Here is a 20106-nt window from a genome sequence, read left to right as displayed (position 1 = left end):
CTTGTGTGGACTGGGATCCCATGTGGGTGCCAGTTTGTACCCCAGCTGCTCCACTTCCCTTCCAGCTCTGTGTTTATGGCATGGGAAAGCAGAAGAGGACAGCCCAAAGCCTTAGGATGCTGTACACATGGGGAAGACCAGAAGAAGCTTCTGACTTCTCACTTCAGGTCAGCTTAGTTCTAGCTTTTGTGGCTACTTGGGAAGCGAACCAGTGGACAGAAGATCTTTCTCTCTGTATCTCCTTCTCTCTGTAAACCTGGCTTTCAATAAAAATGAATGCATTTTTAAAAAAGTATGCAGTAGCATTATGGTTCATGTCTTTGTTGGTATATCATATCATTGTCTATCAATGTTCCACCTACTGCTGGAAAAGAAGGCAAGATTATCACTGCATGCAGCTCCATTAGGGAAATAGCTCCAGAAGTCAGAGACACACTCCCTCTTTAACTCTGTTTCAAATAAAAATATTTTAAAAATTCTTATATCCTGAGCATTTATATGCATTCCCCTACAATATACCAATCAACTTCTAATCTTCCAGTTTTTCTATATGGCAATCAAGCAAAGCTTTAGAAACCTTCCTGAACTTTTCGGCTTCAATACTAAATCCATAGTCTCTGCTTAGGAATTTATTTAGTCAGTTAAACCTTTCTAGCCTGAACTGCTAGTCACCTTGATCTCTTACCCTGACTATTTTATGCCAATACTTTCCAATGACTGTTACCTACTTAAATCAGAAAAAAAAAAGCAACATGTAGCTCGTTTCTTGTGTAATGCATCATATTGTAGATTGCATTTACTTCAATTTTGAAGGCTGCTGAGGTTCAAGTCAAATTTCAGGTTTTAATGCACAGGTTAGTAAGGATAGTTCCTGTAGAAATTCAACCACTGGGTTAGTCCTTGAGGAAATTCAGCAAATGATACCATATTTTGGATACTATAGTTTGGGAGTCTATTACAAATTTTTAGACAAAGAAAGATTCCAATGAATGTCCTTAGACAAGGACAGAAAAACTACTTGCATTGAAATACAAAATGCTACAGAATTTAGAGATTCAATGCCCCTAGCTTCAGTGACATATTCCATTCTGTCATGCTGATGTCTGAATGTTTCCCTCACCCCTTAAAATTTGGGAAAATTCTAAACCCCAAGATGATGCTACAAAAGGACAGGAAACTTTGGGCAGACAATTACTACATGAAGAAAGAGACCTTATGAATGGGATTAGTTTCTCATAGCATACTATGGTTGAAGCTTTTTTGTGAAGACACGGATTTCCGAACTATTAAATAAGTCTTCTCCAGACACTGATTCCGGCACTGTCTTGATCTTAGACTTCTTAGTCTACTGAATTGTAAGAATAAATTCCTGTTGTTTTAAGACACATGATCTATGGTATTTTTTGTAGAAGTCTAGACAGAATAACATATATACCCTTTCCATATCTAAGGTCCTTCTCATGGGTTAAAACAAAACTTGATTCTTTTTTTTAAGATTTATTTTTATTATTATTATTATTTAATTGGAAAGGTGGATATACAGAGAGGAGAGACAGAGAGGAAGATCTTCCATCCGATGATTCACTCCCCAAGTGAGCGCAATGGCCAATGCTATGCCGATCCGAAGCCAGGAGCCTCTTCCGGGTCTCCCACGCGGGTGCAGGATCCCAAAGCTTTGGGCTGTCCTGGACTGCTTTCCTGGGCCACAGGCAGGGAGCTGGAAGGGAAGCGGGGCTGCCGGGATAGAACCGGCGCCCATATGGGATCCCGGGCATGCAAGGCGAGGACCTTAACCACTGCACCACCGTGCCAGGCCCAAAACTTGATTCTTCACTCTTTTGTGCTAGTCATCATTTGAATTCTTCAGGGAGTGTTGGTTAAGGTAGGCTCTGTGGAAATACAGCTGTGTCTCAGAAATCACAGAGGGAATTGCATGTTCTTGTGGACAACCAAGATGATCAGTTCTTATAAACTCAAAAGTATGTTTCTAATGACAAAGGATTCAACAAAATTTAGGGACTGATACTTTATAGCTTGAGAGCATATGGAGATCCCCACTTCCACTGAAACTCATTCAAGTGTTTTATTTCTAGTGTCAGAATTATATTCCTCTTCACTCAATGCCTAACTTTGAAAAGGTGACTTTGTAAGTTTGGAAATTTCATTTGCATTCTAATTAAGTCACTTGCAAACTGTGACTTTGGTTTTATTTTTTTCAGAAATCTTGACCTTATACCTATAGGACACAAAGGTTTTGCTTAGGACGGTCAGACGTTTTTAAGTCTTTCGTGAGGTCTTGAGCTGGGAATTGAAGGTCCTAAGCCTATCAACTTCTCTCCCTATGTTCTTCAACAAAGATAGATTCATCTAACTACCTGACCAATTCCCTTATGCATTATTTATTTTACTTAAAATATTCCAGGATCACACAGAGCTCTGACTTCTATAAGTACTTGATTACAAATTTGGACTAATTTGGTAATTCAAAAACTTTCTTTTTTCCTATGCTATAGCTCACCAATGCCTTCTCTTTCATTAGAAAAAAAAAAGAAAACAATTTTATGTCTAATCTGGTCAAATATTCAATCCTAGAATTCTTAACACCAGTATAAACACACATACAGAAACACCTGTATGCATGTAAATGTAATTTATATTTGATAGATCTAAGACAAGTTGAGCCTAAAATATGACTTTTGAAGGGATGCTCCCTTAACTATATTGTCCCCTAGTTGGGTTTCCTTGGGAAACTCCAGAAACTCAAAGCTTCCTCTCTGAAATTTCCTGTCCTTTCCCGCCCTAGGCTTTACCAGATTCCAGCTTTAAAACTATGGTCATAATTATTAGTGTTCTTTCCCCAGCAGAATTGTTTAAAGTTGGTCATTTAGGCATAAAAGGAACTAAATAAATGTAGAAGATATTGAAATCTAAACTGGACAACAGCTGGAACATAAATGTCAGAGCCTGTCCAACCGTGAGGGGTCCTCTGAAAAAGGAAAAGCAGTCTAGTGCCTAACGTACTAAACTTTAACAGAAATGGTTTGATCCTAAGCCCTACTAACAAATATTGTCCTCAGAGATGATTGTCATATCAACTTTAACTCCATAATCTATAACATTTTCCTCTTATACATAAAAGGTAGGATACACATAAATAGCAGAATGACAGACTTGTGACTGTTTTGGAGGGACTGTACTATTGTAATAATATAGGAGAAATCAGTAGGGGAAGAGGATGTGGATAATGGGGAAGGAGGGAGGGGGAATCTCCGAGCTCATGCAACTGTATCATTAAATAAATAAATTTAAGAAAAAAAAAAGGCTCATACTTGTGCCTGCATTGTTGGTGAATCATATGAATAAACCCTTTCTCTTCTCAAAAGTGAGATATCACAGGTTGATTCTTAGATCATTATCAGGCAGTGAACCCTCCTCACACAGTAATAATTGGGTCTAAAACATAAATATACTCTGACAACTGTTTTTTGACTAGAGGTTGTGCACATACTTCTCTATGCTCAGTTTGTCTAGAAAAAACCAACAAATGAAACAAAAGTAAGCAACCACTTGGGGGGCCTATTTCTGGCATAATTTTATTTTTGACTACCAAGATACATAGGCATATTTCATTTAACATTCCTGAAAATAAAACTGTGACCTGTGTTCAGTTTTAAGTATCAACCAATCAGATTAACCATTTTCCACCTAATTACATCTTTATGCTTCTTATTGGCATAGTGGACATGAGTAAAAATCTGGGCAGAAACATTCTCTTTAAAAGCCAGCCTCTGGGACCTGAGGTGATAGCATAGTGGTTAAAGTCCTCACCTTGCACATTCCAGGATCCCATATGATCTCCAGTTCTAATCCCAGTGGCCCTGCTTCCCATCCAGCTCCCTGCTTGTCACCTGGGAAAGCAGTCCCAAAGAATGGGAACCCTGTACCCGCGTGAGAGGCCCAGAAGAGCTGCTGGCTCCTGGCTTCTGATCAGCACAGCCCTAGCCATTGCAGTCACTTGGTGAGTGAACCATCTGACAGAAGATCTTCCTCTCTGTTTCTCCTCCTCCCTGCGTATCTGCTTTTCCAATAAAAACAAAACAAACAAATAAATAAATAGATAAAAAAGCCAGCCCCTGGTAGAATCAAGATGATGGAATAAGATAAAGACATATTTAAACAGAGAATTGGTAGTCAGGGTGAAGCAGAGAGGGCACAATCCATGAACTAGGAGAGGAATGACTGACGGCAGAGGGGCAACTGGAGACTGATGGGCACAGGAAAGTAGCAGAAACAACAGCATGGTTTTGCAGCGACCAGAAACTCCAGTGGCAGTTAGTCAGCAGCAAATTGAGCTCCACTCTTTGCCAGAGCTCCACCAGCAGCCAGATAGGAAGCAGAGTTCACCATGAGTTCAGCAGGTGAACCCAAGCAAAAAACTGTCCATTCTACTGGTTTGTTTGATTCAAAAGGAGCAGATACAGCAGTAGCAGATCCCAAACAGATGGTGTAGGAACAGGGGGGATTTCACAGCCCAGACCCTCACCAGAGCCACATTACGTACCCATTTCTGTAGGGAGGCAACGCTTATAAGAAAGGACTGCACATGCACTAAACTGGGAATGGATATATTTCTGCTCAGTGCATGGCACTAATGTGGCATCCTCTAGGATCCACTAAAAATAGGTCTGGGTAACCCCCAGACTTAATGGCCAGCAGATCCAGAACTTCACCAGTGGCATATCAGGTGCCATTTTTTACAGTGTGACAAAGACTGCAGGGATTAATTGTGGCCTGGGAAACCAGTTGAGGATGACCTAAAGTCTTGGAACTCTTTGTGTGGGAGAGCTGGAAGAAGCTCCTGGCTCCTAGCTATGGTTCAGCTCCAACTCAATTCCACCCATTGTGGCCACTTGGAGAGTGAATCAATGGACAAAAGATCCTCTCTGTCACTCCTCCACTGTGTATATCTGACTTTCCAATAAAAAAAAAATTGAAGGACAACAGTGAGTTATACATCTGTTGAGCTGGAGATAATAGGCAGCAGGTTCTGGCAATATCAGCACCACCAACAACCTAGCTATTTAGGACATCTGGTGTCTCCCTAATCCTTGGAATGGCTCAACCCAGAAGTGGGAGAAACTTTGTATAGATAATAGTGCAGTCAGAGCATGGAATGAAAGCAGGGGGAGAATAGAAAGCCAGGAACTGGGGCTACAGAGACCGTGGTGAATGTCTAACACAGGGCACAGATGTGAGACTGGCTGGAAAGAGTGGTGCAGAGATTGCAAAGAAAGAGCCACATACCAACCACAGTACGTAAAATTGAAATGTAGACCTGTGGGTGACACAGCTTAGAAACTTTCACTAAGGAGAAGTATCTGCTAACCAGAACTATAATGACCAAGGGCAAAAGAAAAGACAGGGGCCCAATGAATATTATTAAAGAATCTCCTGCAAAAGAACAAAAGCATTTGCCAACCTCAGAGTTAACTGAGGAATATTTAGAGAAAATGGAGGATACAGAATTCAAAACACTTGTTAAAAAGCTTCATATCAACAATGAAAAGCACATGCAATGATTTAAGGAATATGTCACACAGGAAATAGCAATACTGAAACAAAATCAAGCCAAATCCTGGGAAATGAAGGATGTGATATAACAAATTTAAATGTCAGTGGAAAATTTCAATAACAGAATGAAGGAGGCAGAAGAAAGGATCTCAGAATTGGAACATACTTCTTGTCACAATGGGGAAGCAATAAAAAACCTGGAAGCAGAGCTGGGTCAAGCTAAAAAAAGTATTCAAGAATAAAAGCCATTATTATAACACAGAATATAAGAGTTATGCAGAAAAAAGCTGAATTTAAAAATGTATTTAATGAAATAATAAGAGAAAATTTCCCCAATCTAGAGAAAGAATTGGGAAACAACATCCAGGATGGGTGCAGAACTCCCAACAGGATTGATCAAAAGCAATCTTCACCACAACACATGATAATCAAGTTCTTTTCAATTGAACCTAAGAAAAAGATCCTTAAATGTGCACATGATAAAAACCAATTGACATATGGAAGAATGACAGACTCACAGCAGACCTATCAGAGGAAACTCTACAAACCAGAAGAAAATGAAGTGACATATTCCACATTCTAAGAGAAAAAAATTTGTCAGCCCGAATTAACGTACACAGCAAAGCTTTCCTTTGTCTTTGTAAATGAAATAAAATTCTTCCACAGTAAAGAAACACTCGAAAAATACATTTCTTCCAGAACTGCCCTACAAATGATGCTTAAAGATGTTCTCTAGATAGAGAAAAGGATTCACACCCACCAAAATCAAAGCCAAATGTGAAGAACATCCAAGTAAAATTACAACAGAAGACTAAATCAAACAATGAACATCCCATTGCTAAAATGACAGGACCAAGTTACAACCTGTTCATATTAACCCTGAATGCAAATAGTTTAAATTCATTAATCAACTGTCATAGATTAGTAGACTGGATTAAAAAAACAAATCCCAACTATTTGTTGCCTACAGGAGATACAGCTCACCAACAAAGATCAGCAGAAACTGTATATCATGTATTTTGTTATTTTTATTTGCAATTTCATTTTTCAAGGACATTTTCATCATTAAATTATTCACTGTCATACCATAGCATTATTTTCTTAAAGAAGATTCTTGATTTTCTTTTTTCATTTCTTCAATGACACATTAATCATTCAGTAACATTTATTTAACTTTATGTGTAGTAAATTTGTATTTTTCTTCCTGTTGTTGATTTTGCTTTGTTGCTTTTCATTGAAGGGAGTGTACAGTAACTGCGTAATGGAGACTATCATATCCAGCTGTGAGAATACAATGCAGTCTGCATCTCTGTTTCCAGGTCAAAGATGGACTCCCAATGAAGCTGTTAAATATATCTTGACAATAAGATACTAGACTGTCTGCCATTTTCCACGTGCATGATGATGGTCTTCTGATTGTTTATGAAGAACTATGCTATTGTAATAATGTAGAGGAAATCAGTGGGGGAGAAGAGAATCTGGGAAGAGAGTAAGGGAAACCCCATAGCATATGGAACCACATTATAAAATAATAGTAATAATAATAATGATAATAACAGGAAAAAGATAGCCTCCTTTTTGACTCCTTTACACCATACTTACATATTGTATTTAGGGTTCACTTTGTCTAATGTTCCCTGAAATAGAGCCTGCTTCTATTACAATTATTTTCATGTTGATTTTTGTTGATATATTATATATTTATGAATGCCTGAGTATCAATTGGTTTACACAATCATGGAAGGATATTTAAGAGTACGAAAGATCATTTCCTTTATTTCCAGTGCAAGATCTTGAAATTTTCAGAGAAAGAAGTTAAAAAAAAATAGAAGATTAAACTCAAGTTCATACCCACAAGCTTTAGATAGAACCTGGTGGGAATATACTAATATGGTTGTATAGCTCATTGTTCCATCTTGCAATAAGATTGCTCTGAAGAAAGAATACTACTTATCAAAGTCTGAAACACATATAAAGGAACTTCAAAAAGTTTGTTGAAAGTTTAAAGGTAATATAGATTCACACGAACTTTCAAATATTTCAATGACTGCTTAATATTGTTTACTTTGATTTGCTGCTTTGACTTTTCAGATGAAAGTCATTTTCTATTGTCTTCTTTATTTGTATCAATTTTCAACACTAAAGTGATGAAATTTATCATTTGTTTTTCATTAACATATATATATATGCATGATATTAATGTAGATACAGATAAAAAAAGGAACCAAGATTTTAATCTACAAATTGATTTGGAGCACCAGATATTGTTTTTCCAGTTCTACATAAGATACAGCATAGACTATTGTGAAGCATTTTAAACCTAAGCCTTTTATACAACACAGTGTATATATTTTTTTCTAATTATGTCTTGGTATGTGTCCCTCCTGTGACTAAGTTTTGAAATCCTATAACTGGAGTCAAAAGATTTGACTAAAAAATAGTGCATTGGTTTCAATTTATCTGGTAAGAGAAATTAAAGTCTCATTATATTCATTGAAAATACAGTAAGTAATTTTTAAATCCAAGCTGTAATTTATGTACATTATCTGAATTTGTTAGTCTTCCAAATTCTGTGCTTAGCTACAACATGTGTTCATTAAATCTATTGAATAAAAAATATTCTATATTTTGCTGCATAAAACTTTCTTGGTTTTTAATCACTATACATTATTGTATTTTTGCTTTCTCATTTTCTTATTGATTCTTTTTAGAACAAATTATATTTAGCAATTCTACCAACATCTCTGAAATTTACTTCAAGATACATGCAGATATGTTTTCTGTACATTATCCATCCAATTTTCTGTTTGTACAACCTTCCAGAAAGAATCCTCTTATTGTCAGCTTTTCTGGCATCAGTGTAATTATCACCTTCCATGATTAATGTCTTTGTTCTTTTACAATATTTTATCTACTTACGTACCTTAAATCTGTTTTTTTAACCCTACCCGAGACATGGGATCTTGCTACTGTTTATTTCCTTTCCGTTTGTTGTTGTTACTATAATTTAAAAATTTCTTTTGCTCTTTGGACATATTCCATAACTCTGTTTGAATTATACTTAAATTACCTGTTTGAAAAATTTGAGCCTTCCTCTTAAAATACCTCACTGATATTAAATTTGGTTCAAACCTATTGTATTCTAATGTGAACCTTCAGTTCTATTAATCTCTACCTTCTTCAAAACATTCTCACTTTTTTCTTCTGAAAATTTCTCTAGAAAAAGTAGGTAAACAGATATTACAGATGCTTTCTACTGCTACCCAGCTTTTACTTTGGTTTTGCTCTTCTTCTGATTATTTAGCAAATAGAGTCCAAGTTTATCTTTGCTATCTCTTTCCCTGCTTTGTTATTTTAATAATAATGACACCTTTAAGCATTTGATTCACCCTTTCTACAGCCACGCCATTGTACTCATCACATTCCCAACACAACACAGGTGAGTGCTTGTAATTTTATTACATCTAACATTCTGGACACCTATTCACTTTATCATGAAGCACCTTGCTTTTATTTTTAACCATATATTACAGCCATATTCTATGATTAAAGACTTATATTTTGATTTAAGCAACAGAAACCAGGTTTATTCAATGCCCAATCTTTCCTTTCTTTCCTTTGTTTTTCCTTGTTTTTTTCTTCTTCTCATTTTTCCCCTTATTGCCCCATAAACATACAAAGAAAAATAAAATAAAACAGACTGACAGGGTGAACACTTAATATTTTTTTCTAGCTCCCAAGCCCATGACTTTTCTTTTTCTTTATTTTTGGCAATCTATACATAGTTAGTTAGAGCACAAAGGTTCAAGGGCTACAGAAAAGTGGGTAAGACTATTATTTCCACATTTATTTTTCCTTATCTGGGGTAAAGGGGGAGATAAAGAGAGAAGCTGCCAATCTCACTATTCCAAGCACGATGAGGTCATTGCAGAATCCACTGATTGACATAGTCCACCTTAGAGTCTCCATTTGCCCAGTTTTTCACTGCCAACAAATTGCTGGGGTAGTTGATTGATTTGTTCTGTCCTCTGTTGTAGTGCCAGGTATCCTCTACAGGTTCCGATAGACTGCCATATCCTCCATGTGCACCTGGTTATGCTCTCCACTGCTCCATCTGAGCCTCTCAGGAGGCTCAGCTCTGGCACCTGCACTCCTTGGAAGACCATGGAACCTACACTTCTCTTCATGGTTAGGGTTCTGAGTCCATCAGGTCGATTGGAGAGATCCCAAAAGAGACTTTGCCTGAGATGTGTACTTGCAAGTACAGGGCCCGGTACAGTCTATCATCACAATTAGTTGGTGGTTGCACTTGCTGGTCGGTTCTGTTTCCAGTCCTGACTTCTACTGGAACCAATGGGTGTTGCAGTCCAGCCTGATTCTGCCAAGCACGCACTGGGCCCTCCACATAAATCAGTTGGAGCTGCAGCCTAGTTCGAGTGACCCACAATAACCCCCACCAGGCCTGACCCCTGTCCTGGGTCCCATGCTTGCCAGTATGTACAGCAGACTAGTTCAGTCTGTTCCACATCCCATTCAGCTCTCATACATTTCAATGGACACTGAAGCCTAGTTCAAGCTAATCAGGTTCACTATCTAGCCCACAAATGCTGGTGGGTGCCTTTCTGTCTAGCCACCTCTGCCTCTGTCCTGGTTTTGTGCTATCCAATGGGGGTAGTAACTGGAGAGGGAGGTGCCCACTATTTCCCTTCTAGGCCACTCCCACTCCTGGGTCATATACTCTCCAGGTTCTGGAGTTCAACTTTACAGATTCAGCCTTAGTGCCAGCCTCTGCTAGCTGACTCTGTGGCAAAGCCCAACCAACCCTGACTCACTCTAATTTTTGCTTGCATCAGTAGGAACAGTCCATCCTGGGTTTTCTTTGATCTAGCACCCATGAGGCCCACAGGTGTGGTGGCCCTGCCTGGTCTGCTCTGCCCCCATCCTAACTCACGCTCTGCAGTGGGAGTGTTTGACCGGCAGGGGAGCCCACATTCCCCCTTGCTTCCTCCTTCCCTCATTCCCACATGTACTGTTTGGGTACTGTGGCCACATCTGGTATAGCTCACCTCACCTTGGCATTCTGTAATGTGCACTGGTTTGTGTCACGACCGAACCTGGCCCAACCCACACCCTATTCTGGTGCTCGGATTTGCCAATGGGTGATGTGAACTGGTTCAGCCTGGTCTGCCCCCCGACCCATGCCAAATGTATGCCAGTGGGACACTTTCCATGACCTCTTCTGGGCTGTTTCCCTCCATGCTTCTTGTGCTTACCTGCAGGGACTGTGTCCTGCCAGAGGAGTTGCCCAGGCTCCTCCATCAGAACCTCTTCCAATTCCAAATTTCATGCAGATCGGTGGGTCCATGAGGGAGCCCTACTCAGTCCACTTCCTGTCCTAGTAGAAACAGTGGCCTTTCCTGACTGGCCTTCAACCCAATCTGGTACTTACTGTTGGATGTTTCAGCCTAGCCAAGGCTCGTCCATACCCCAACACAGCTCACACATGGCTTAGTATGGGGCAGAGACCTAGCCTTGTCCATCCACATCTACCCTGGCCCTCCAGAGCACCAGATGGTGCTGGAGTCTAGCCCGAATTGGTGCTTTCAAACCCAGTCCATACTTGTGCCAAGAGAGACTGCAGCTATATCCAGATGAGAACACAGCCCCCACTCCCTTTGGTGGGAACCCCAACCCAGCTAGGGTGTCCCTTTAGCTCTCCAACCAGGACCATTCCCAGTTTTAGATTGCATGCATGCCAGTGGTTGCCCTGACTCAGCTTGGAATCCCCTTCACCTGTCTTGGCCTTTGCCTTAGATGCTTGGCTTAGTGTACCTGGTTCATGCAGACCACTGGGTGTAAGAGCCTAGCTCAGCACTACCTGTGCTCCGTCCTGATTTCTATTTTTGCTTATGAGCTAAGATTTGCTTGGTCCTTCCTGGCCTACCCTGTTTAATAACCAACCTACACATTAGTTCCTTCACTTGACCCACTCCCAGACCCAGATATCATACATACCAGTGGATGTTAGGCCAGTGTCCAGTATAGTTTGGCCTTCCATTTGGCCTCGTATGAACTGGTGAATGTTGCAGCCTGGCCCACTCCACACCCTATTTAGGATGCACACTTGGGTGCTGCTGCCTTGACCAGCCCAGACTACTGTTGGTTCTTTTACCCGTGATTGATGGCTGGCTCCTTGGTCACACTGAGCTTAGTCCATCACCACCCCAAATCTTGAGCAAACCAGTGGGACTAATATTTTTACAGGGTTTGTGATCCACAAATCACCCACAGAATCTATCCCCGGAAATGGTTCTCTTGTGTGCTAGCCAATGTCATGGTCCTGCTTAATGTGACCCATCTCCTCATCCATCATTCTGTCACGTACTAGGATCTGGTCCTGCCAGACAAGCTCCCAACCTTAGCTTTTGCATGGACTGGTGTACGGTGGTCAGTATTGTTCTGTGACAACAAGGTCTACGCATGACTCAAAGGAGGCTGGTATATCAGTCTGACCCATAAAGATCATCTGGTCCCTCTCCTCCAATCTACCAGGTCTCAGTAGCCTTGCTCACCTTCAAAGCAAAAGTTACTCTGTTATTGGGAATCTTCAGGATTGACTCACAATCCAGAAGCACAATGGGCTCAACATGGAGGTACCTGAGCAGCTACTCATAGCCCCCAAAACCCCTGAGCTCACCACCAGTTGGCCAACAGGCATGGCCTGGTACGAAATGATATACTGGCTGCCCTGAGACAGCTTACCACATGTTCCCGTGGGCTGGAATCGGAGCTCTAAGCATGGAGACAGGCCTGGCCTGGGACCTGCCAGCAACCAAGAGGCTGCTGGAAGTTACCCCTCAGACTCTAAGGTCACCCCTTCCCAATCCCATCCACCACATGATGTTGGCAGTGGATGGGGCGCAGACCCACCCTGTTCTCCAGATTCCCCCTCTCAGTGTACTTACCAGGAAGGGAGCAGCCTCTGGAGCTCAGGCAATTCCAGCGACAGCTCACTGTGTGTTTGCAGTGGCTGGAATCAGGGCTCTGAGCATGGAGATGGACCTGGCCTGGGACTTGCGGAACACTTAATATTTTCAAATTAAAAAGTCATATGAAAGCGGGAGCAATACTATTTCTGTTGCTCAACTCAGAAAACACCATGTCAAGGGGAAGAAAGGGCATAAAGTGACCATGAATTTACTGCAAATTATTGATATTCAAAGCACCAAGAATTTATTATATAAAGTATACTCCAAGTTTGGAAGATCAGCTCTGGATATCAGCCTGCTTGGTCTATGTGGGGACACCTGGCAATGATCCTGGCACACTGAAACCTCAACCTGACTGATTACTAGCCATACAGGCAAGAGTAGTGGGCTGTGCCCCAGCTTTCCTTCTCTGTCCTTGGATGAGCTGTGCTGGGACTTCCTTGATAAGAAATTCTGAAAAGTCAGTGCAGTCTCATGTTACCTGCGAGCCATACATGGTGTACATAAATTGCACAGTACCTGCCAGCCATACGTGATGCATGTGACGTACAGCCAGATTGGAGAGACCAGAGAGACCAGCCTTCCATCCTTTTGCAGTGCTGTTGTTGGTTGGGGGGGGGGTCTTCAGGAGATACCTCTTTAGCTTCCCCTTTTCTTGGAGTATAAAGGAGTATGCATGCTTTGCAATAAACAGACATGCTGGACCACACTGCCTCTGGTGGTTCTTGCAGAGGAACGCCATTGCCTCACCCCTTGGTGGTAATAGGACCCTGCTGGTCAGAATCCATAAGACAAGTTATCAATATGCATAGAAATTTATCTGAATTAAAAAGTTCCTTTTGCAACTGTCATTTTTATCTACATCAAGAAGGTTTATTTTGACAGATCCCCTCCTTATAACTCCTAACATAAGTACAGTGTGTAAAATTGAGTTTATGATTCTTGTTTTCATTATAGCTCTCCATTTTCGGTATCGTTTCTATCTACCTTTGGTTTAATTTCTGTTTCATTTAAAAACAGAGCTTATGTCTTGCTCTTAGCTGCCCTCTCCTCAGTCATGTTTATTTATTTATGGCTTTACTATTCTACTTCTATCTAAACTGAATTCAATGATGCCATTTTACCTCTGAATATCCCCATCTGATATATATATGTATACGTGTGTGTGTATGTGTGTGTGCATACACTTACCAAAGAGATAAGCATATATATCTATAAAACAGTATAAAATTCAGACAGATCCATAGTCAATTGTTTTACATGCAGGCACCAATGTAGTTTAATAGAAATGTAAGCATTATTTTTAAATGCTTTAAAGCAGACCATGGAAAGATATCTGAAAAACTGAAACTCAAATTTTAGCATAGGTCACAGACAAGTGTACTTGGGCATAAAAAAGCACCTAGAGACACTAGTGCCTAAACTATACATGTTCAAGAGAAAAAAGATATGGGCCCGGTGCACTGGCCTAGCAGCTAAAGTCTTCTCCTTGAACATGCCCCGGGATCCCATATGGGTGCCGGTTCTAATCCCGGCAGCCCTGCTTCACATCCAGCTCCCTGCTTGTGGCCTGGGAAAGCAGTCGAGGACGGCCCAAAGTCTTGGGACCCTGCACCCACATGGGAAACCTGGAGGAAGTTCCTGGATCCTGGCTTCAGATCGGTGCAGCACCGGCCACTGTGGTCACTTGGAGAGTAAATCATTGGATGGTAGATCTTTCTCTCTGACTCTCTTCTTCTCTGTATATCTGCCTTTCCAATAAAACAAATAACTCTTTAAAAAGTTCTTACATTCTATCATAATTGTTAAAAACTGGATAAAATGAGGCATTTTGCAAGCTAAGAATCATACATGACGAAATATGGCAACTTTCATTTCATTTCAATTCTTTGTTATTTTGTTTGGGAAAGAGCAGAAAATTACCTAAATGCACGGGCCTCTGCCACTGTTGAAGGCAATATTCAGGATTCTTGATTCTTCCTGTGCCTGCCACGGTTTTGTGGCTAATTGGAGAGTGAATCAATAGATGGACGACTTCTAACTTTTCCCTCTGTGTGTGTGATGCTATCTTTAAAATTAAAAAATAAATACATTTTAAAAAAATGTTGAGACAATTCATTTATCATCACTAAAATGTATCCTAATAATAGAATATATTACTGTTATTAATAAAAATACAGATTGTCTTTTTCATTCACAAGCATTCACGAATCTGAAAAGCATCATGCTAAAAGAGAGAATTTAGAGACAACAGAAACATAACGTTTCATTAATGGATACTTTTAAAAATGACAACCAAATTTTAACAGAATTTGCACCTGTGGTTTCCAGAGAACATTGATCTATCAGATGAATAAATTAATTACAAAGTGGCATGAAGAAGGTTTAAGGTGGCATCAAATGTTCTATACACAAATTGCAAGCTATTTACACAAAAATGTACATGTGTCAAAAGTCATGGACATAAAATCAACAAATTATTTTGCATATGCATTACAAAACAATATAATTGATTTGACTACAATCAAATTCAGATAATTCTGAATCACGGTATCAGTATGACAATATGCCTCACATAAGCATATCATCAATCATGCTCAAAGGAGGTAAATTTTATCAACCTACAGTTTATCTGTTGACTCTCCATCTATGAATTCCATTAGAGAATAAATGGCTATGAATGTATTTGAAAACATAAACGTTGCTAGAATGTATTTGAAAACATAAATGTTGCTAGATTCCATTCTACTATTTTTTTAGTAAGTGATGTCCCTAGTTATAATTTGACATGGTCTTCTCTTGATCAACCTTAGCTCAACTTTGAAGTGAAATGAATTCCTGAGCATTATGTGAAATCATTCTATTTTTTCATTTCTAGGTCACAGTTATAAGTCTCACATTTCCTTTAGTAAGCCATTAGAACACTGAAAATAAAACATTCAAAATAATGTTATTAAGGATATTTATAATATATACTAACTGTGTGATATTTTAAATAAAATTCACATTTAAATTGTATAAGTACAATTCGTTCCCTTATTATTTGGGTGAGTGATAGTTTCTATGTTGTCAGTGGTCTTTAAGACAGACATTGTGACAACTGGTCCCCAACAGTGTTGAGCATATACTTAAATATTTCCAGACAGGAATGTAGCATTAGAGACAAGCAATGTGAAAGCAGAATAACATGGTGCAGAATGTCCCAACATCCTCCCAGTCTTCGGGGAGGGTTACTGATTCCCAGAATCAGGAGCATCATTAACAATTTTCATTGTAGTCAGCTATGGCCATTTGGCAAAATTTGCTAGTCATGGTTGTAAATCAATCTCTTGGAAGTATTACCTTTTTTAATGAGTGGAATATTAGAAATAATTCAATGTCTGTTATTTTCAAGTTGATGAGAAGTCAGAGCTCTTTAAAAGCAAAATTAGATATTGCAATTCTATACTGATTTGTTACTTGCACACGACACTTTCAATTATCCCTCATTTTCTCCTGATTTTATACTCTATATCCTATTTTGCTCTCCTCACTTGAATCTTCATTGCCACCCTTGATTATATTTTTCAAAGTAAATGCTAGCATCTATGGTTCCATTTGTATGCAATGAGGTATACAATGTATCAAAGCACATAGATACATATGGAATTATAATTGTCTCATTCATCATTTTTTTAAAATTTTTATTGGAATGGCAGATACACAGAGAGGAGAAGAGGCAGAAAGGAAGATTCTCCATCCATTGATTCATTTCCCAAGCAGACTCAACTGCCGGAGCTGCAGCAATTGAAGCCAAGAGCCCAGAGACTCTTCTGGGTCTCCCAGGAGGGTGCAGGATGCTAAGGCCTTGGGGTGTCTTCAACCCGCTTTCTGGGCCATAGGCAGGGTGCTGGGTGGGAAGTGGGGCTGCCTTGATTAGAACCAGTACCGATGTGGGATAAAGGCATTTGCAAGGCGAAGAATTCAGCCACTAGTTGACTGCTCTGGGCCATATTCAAAATTGTTCAACAGAATGGTTCAGCTAGGTAGTAGTGTCTATGTTCATGTGTACTTTTAATACTAAAAGCCAGCTGCAAAATTCTTCTAAGAATTAATAAAAAATCCTCTAAAAATACTTTCATGACATTCTACTCTATTTCAATGAATTATGACAGTATTTCACTGGAAAGTAGAGGACAATTTTCCTTCTTTATTGTACCTAATATCTCATTTTTTGTTTGTTTAGTAGTGTTGGTGAGATCTCATATTGAATTCAAAGAGTAAATTCAGTTCACATTTTCTTTAATATTAAATAAGTAACTTGAGGAATCCTTCTCCAAAACATTTAAAATATCTGCTTTCTGCCCCTATACTCAACAGATGTATTAAGTTTGGGAATAAAGAAAATCCTAGAAATACAAAAGATTTTGCTGAACTAGTGACAAATTGTGCTTATTTTTGTAAACTCCAGGTGGTTTGGCTGAAGAGGTGAGAGTAAGAAGACAAACATAATCACATGTCAGATATTTATTTTTAATTTTTTTTAAAGATTTATTTTATTTATTTTTTTATTAGAAAGGCAGATATACAGAGAGGAGAGACAGAGAGGAAGATCTTCCGTCCGATGATTCACTCCCCAAGTGAGCGCAAAGGCCGATGCTATGCCGATCCGAAGCCAGGAGCCTCTTCTGGGTCTCCCACATGGGTGCAGGGTCCCAAAGCTTTGGGCCATCCTCGACTGCTTTCCCGGGCCACAGGCAGGGAGCTGGGTGGGAAGCGGGGCTGCAGGGATAGAACCAGCGCCCATATGGGATCCCGGGCGTGCAAGGCGAGGACCTTAACCACTGCGCCATGGTGCCGGGCCCGTCAGATATTTTTACATATGTATATGACACCTCTAGTATTGCTCAAATGCCATATTTTATATTCTTTCAAATGACTGACTTACTTGATAATATAAAATTGAACGTGTGGGCTATATATTCTTAAAGAAAAATTAAAACCGCAACGGCCATTGTTTTGAAAATGTGAGAACAGAACAAGATTTAAAGGAAATATTTCTCCAGGTTTAAGATTCCATATTTTTAATTGAAGAACCCGATTATTAGTGTATAAATCTTGGAGCAAAAGCAAATCTTAAAATAAAAAGAAACATATTGTTAAAAGTTTTAAATATGTAATTAAAGTTTTAAAACGTTGTGTAGAGTAAGATGAGGAATGGGTTAAAGTATTACTTAATCTACTATTATGATAGTGTTGTTCAGAAAAACTCAAAAAACAGTGGTGTAGCCTTTTGTATGACATTATGAAGTTAACTTTGAAATGAATGTAAGAAAAATAGTCAACAGGGCCAGGCTCCATAACGTAGCAGTTAAAGTCCTTGCCTTGAATATGCCAGGATCCCATATGGGTGCCAATTCTAATCCCAGCAGCCCTGTTTCCCATCCAGCTCCCTGCTTGTGGCGGGAGAAAGCAGTCGAGGACGGCCCAAAGTCTTAGGACCTTGCACCCGCATGGGAGACTCAGAAAAACTCCTGGCTCCTGGCTTCATATTGGCTCAGTTCCAGCCATTGTGGCCGCTTGGGGAGTGAACCATCAGAGGGAAGATCTTCTCTGTCTCTCCTCCTCTCTGTATATCTGGCTTTGCACTAAAAATAAATAAATCTTTAAAAAAAAGAAAGAAAAATAGTCAACAGTGGCTTTCTCCAACAGTTGAGTTTTGGAATTGATAGCTTGGAGATTTAAGAGTGTTAATTACCACATCATTGCATTAGTTATTTAGCCATATTCATGAATTATTTCACATCCTATCCTTTGTATGCTAGAAAAACATCTAAGATTGACTAATTTATAAAGAACAGAAATTGATTATTTTTGTAACATTCATTTGATTTATTTATTTATTTATTGGAAAGGCAGATCTACAGAGAGAAGCAGAGACAAAGAGGTAGATCTGTCAGGCTGGTTCACTCTCCAAGCAGGTGAAACGGCCAGAACTAAACTGATTCAAAGTCAGGAGCCTGAAGCTTCTTCCATGTGTCTCATGAGGGATTATATACCCAAGGTGTTAGGTCATCCATTACTGCTTTTGATGTAAGTCGAGTAGTCATTAGACTATGGTGCTGGGACCCAGAAATTGAATCTTTCAGTTTTGCATGCAAGGAAGACAAAGATTAAGACTCTAGCACCAGAATAGGTCTCAGATGGCAGAAGACTGAGTAGCAGAAAGAAATAAGCATTGTGCACTCACTGAGCAGAACAGAAACATATTTAGAGAGAGGGGGTAGGGAGTTCTATTATTATCCACAGATCATGGCTTAAATGGCTGCAACATAAAGGGTTGGCTGGAGGAGTGAGGAATGGAACCCAAATCTCCAACATTGAAAACCCCAATTGCTTGAGGCACCTCTATTCTTTGCCAGGGTATGCATTGTCAGGAAGCTAGTAACAGAAGCCATCACTTTGGGACCAGTGTTGTTACATACCACTTTTCATTCATTTCCCTGTAAATGTATGTTGGAATCCATTAACCATCACTGAGATTTGATGATGGCCAGCAGATGGAAGATCTCTCACTCTACTCAAAAACCAAAGCTAGGATCATATCCAATATCCCAGTGTGGCATGTGGGAAGCTTATGTTTTAACTGTTAGCTTAAATACCTGCCTCAGGTGTTGTATTGTAATTGAATACTTATTTCTGTGTAAGAATGTTATCACTTATAAAGCAAATCACATAAACACAAGAACTGTTTACTTAGAAAAAGGGTTTGCGATAAATGTAGAATTTAGAAATGACCATTCAACAATTTCTATAGTGTAACAAATCGTATCACAATCTAGAAAAAAATGGACCCTGATTTAAGCAGAGCAATATTAGTGGTGATGACTGAAGTTAATAAATTAATATCTCTTGCTAGTTGCACCGAATTACAACTTACATCCACATTATATGGCATCCAGGTGATTGTGCATATCGATCTACATTTCTTTCTTTATATTTAAATGTCTACCCAAAAACTTATTGAGAAATTTATTTATTTTTATTGGAAAGACAAATATACAGTGAGGAGGAGAGACAGAGAGGAAGACCTTCCATGCACTGATTCACTTCCCAAGCGGCCATAATGGCTGGAACTGAATCAAGCCAATCCGAAGCCAGGAGCCAGGAACTAGGTTCCTCTTCTAGGTCTCCAATATGGGTGCAGGGTCCCAAAGGCTTTGGGCCATCCTCTACTGATTTCCCAGGCCTCAAGCAGTCTACTGAATAGGAAGCAGGGAAGCCAGGACATTAGCCAGCACTTGTGTGGGATCCCTGTGCCTTACAGGTGAAGACCCTAGCCACTAGGCTATCATACCAAATTTTAATAAGTGAATATTAACACATTCTAATTTCATCACATCTGTGTTTGAGGCCCTTTCTCCTAATTTTGACTTACATTTCTTTGTTTTTAAGGAAAAGGTGATTTATTCATGTTTATTGAAAAGACTGTAAAGAGAGAAGGAAAGACAGAAAGATTCTCCATCTGCTGGATCACTCTCCAAGTGGCTGCCACAAGCTTCTTGGT

At 39.5% G+C, this 20106-nt stretch overlaps 1 long non-coding RNA gene across 1 annotated transcript; it reads right to left on the bottom strand.

Moving 5' to 3' along the window:
- Positions 1-1762: 1762 nt before the first annotated feature.
- LOC121160984 lies at positions 1763-14615 on the bottom strand. Its single transcript, XR_005884603.1, has 3 exons — positions 14484-14615; positions 13111-13333; positions 1763-1889 (listed from the first exon to the last, which is right to left on the bottom strand). It is a non-coding gene; the product is annotated as an uncharacterized LOC121160984 (long non-coding RNA).
- Between the last annotated feature and the right edge of the window lie 5491 nt (positions 14616-20106).

Source organism: Ochotona curzoniae, unplaced genomic scaffold (assembly GCF_017591425.1).
Source record: "Ochotona curzoniae isolate NIBS_2020 unplaced genomic scaffold, NIBS_Ocur_1.0 contig_4612, whole genome shotgun sequence".
Taxonomy (NCBI): domain Eukaryota; kingdom Metazoa; phylum Chordata; class Mammalia; order Lagomorpha; family Ochotonidae; genus Ochotona; species Ochotona curzoniae.
This window is presented reverse-complemented; position numbering and strand designations above follow the sequence as displayed.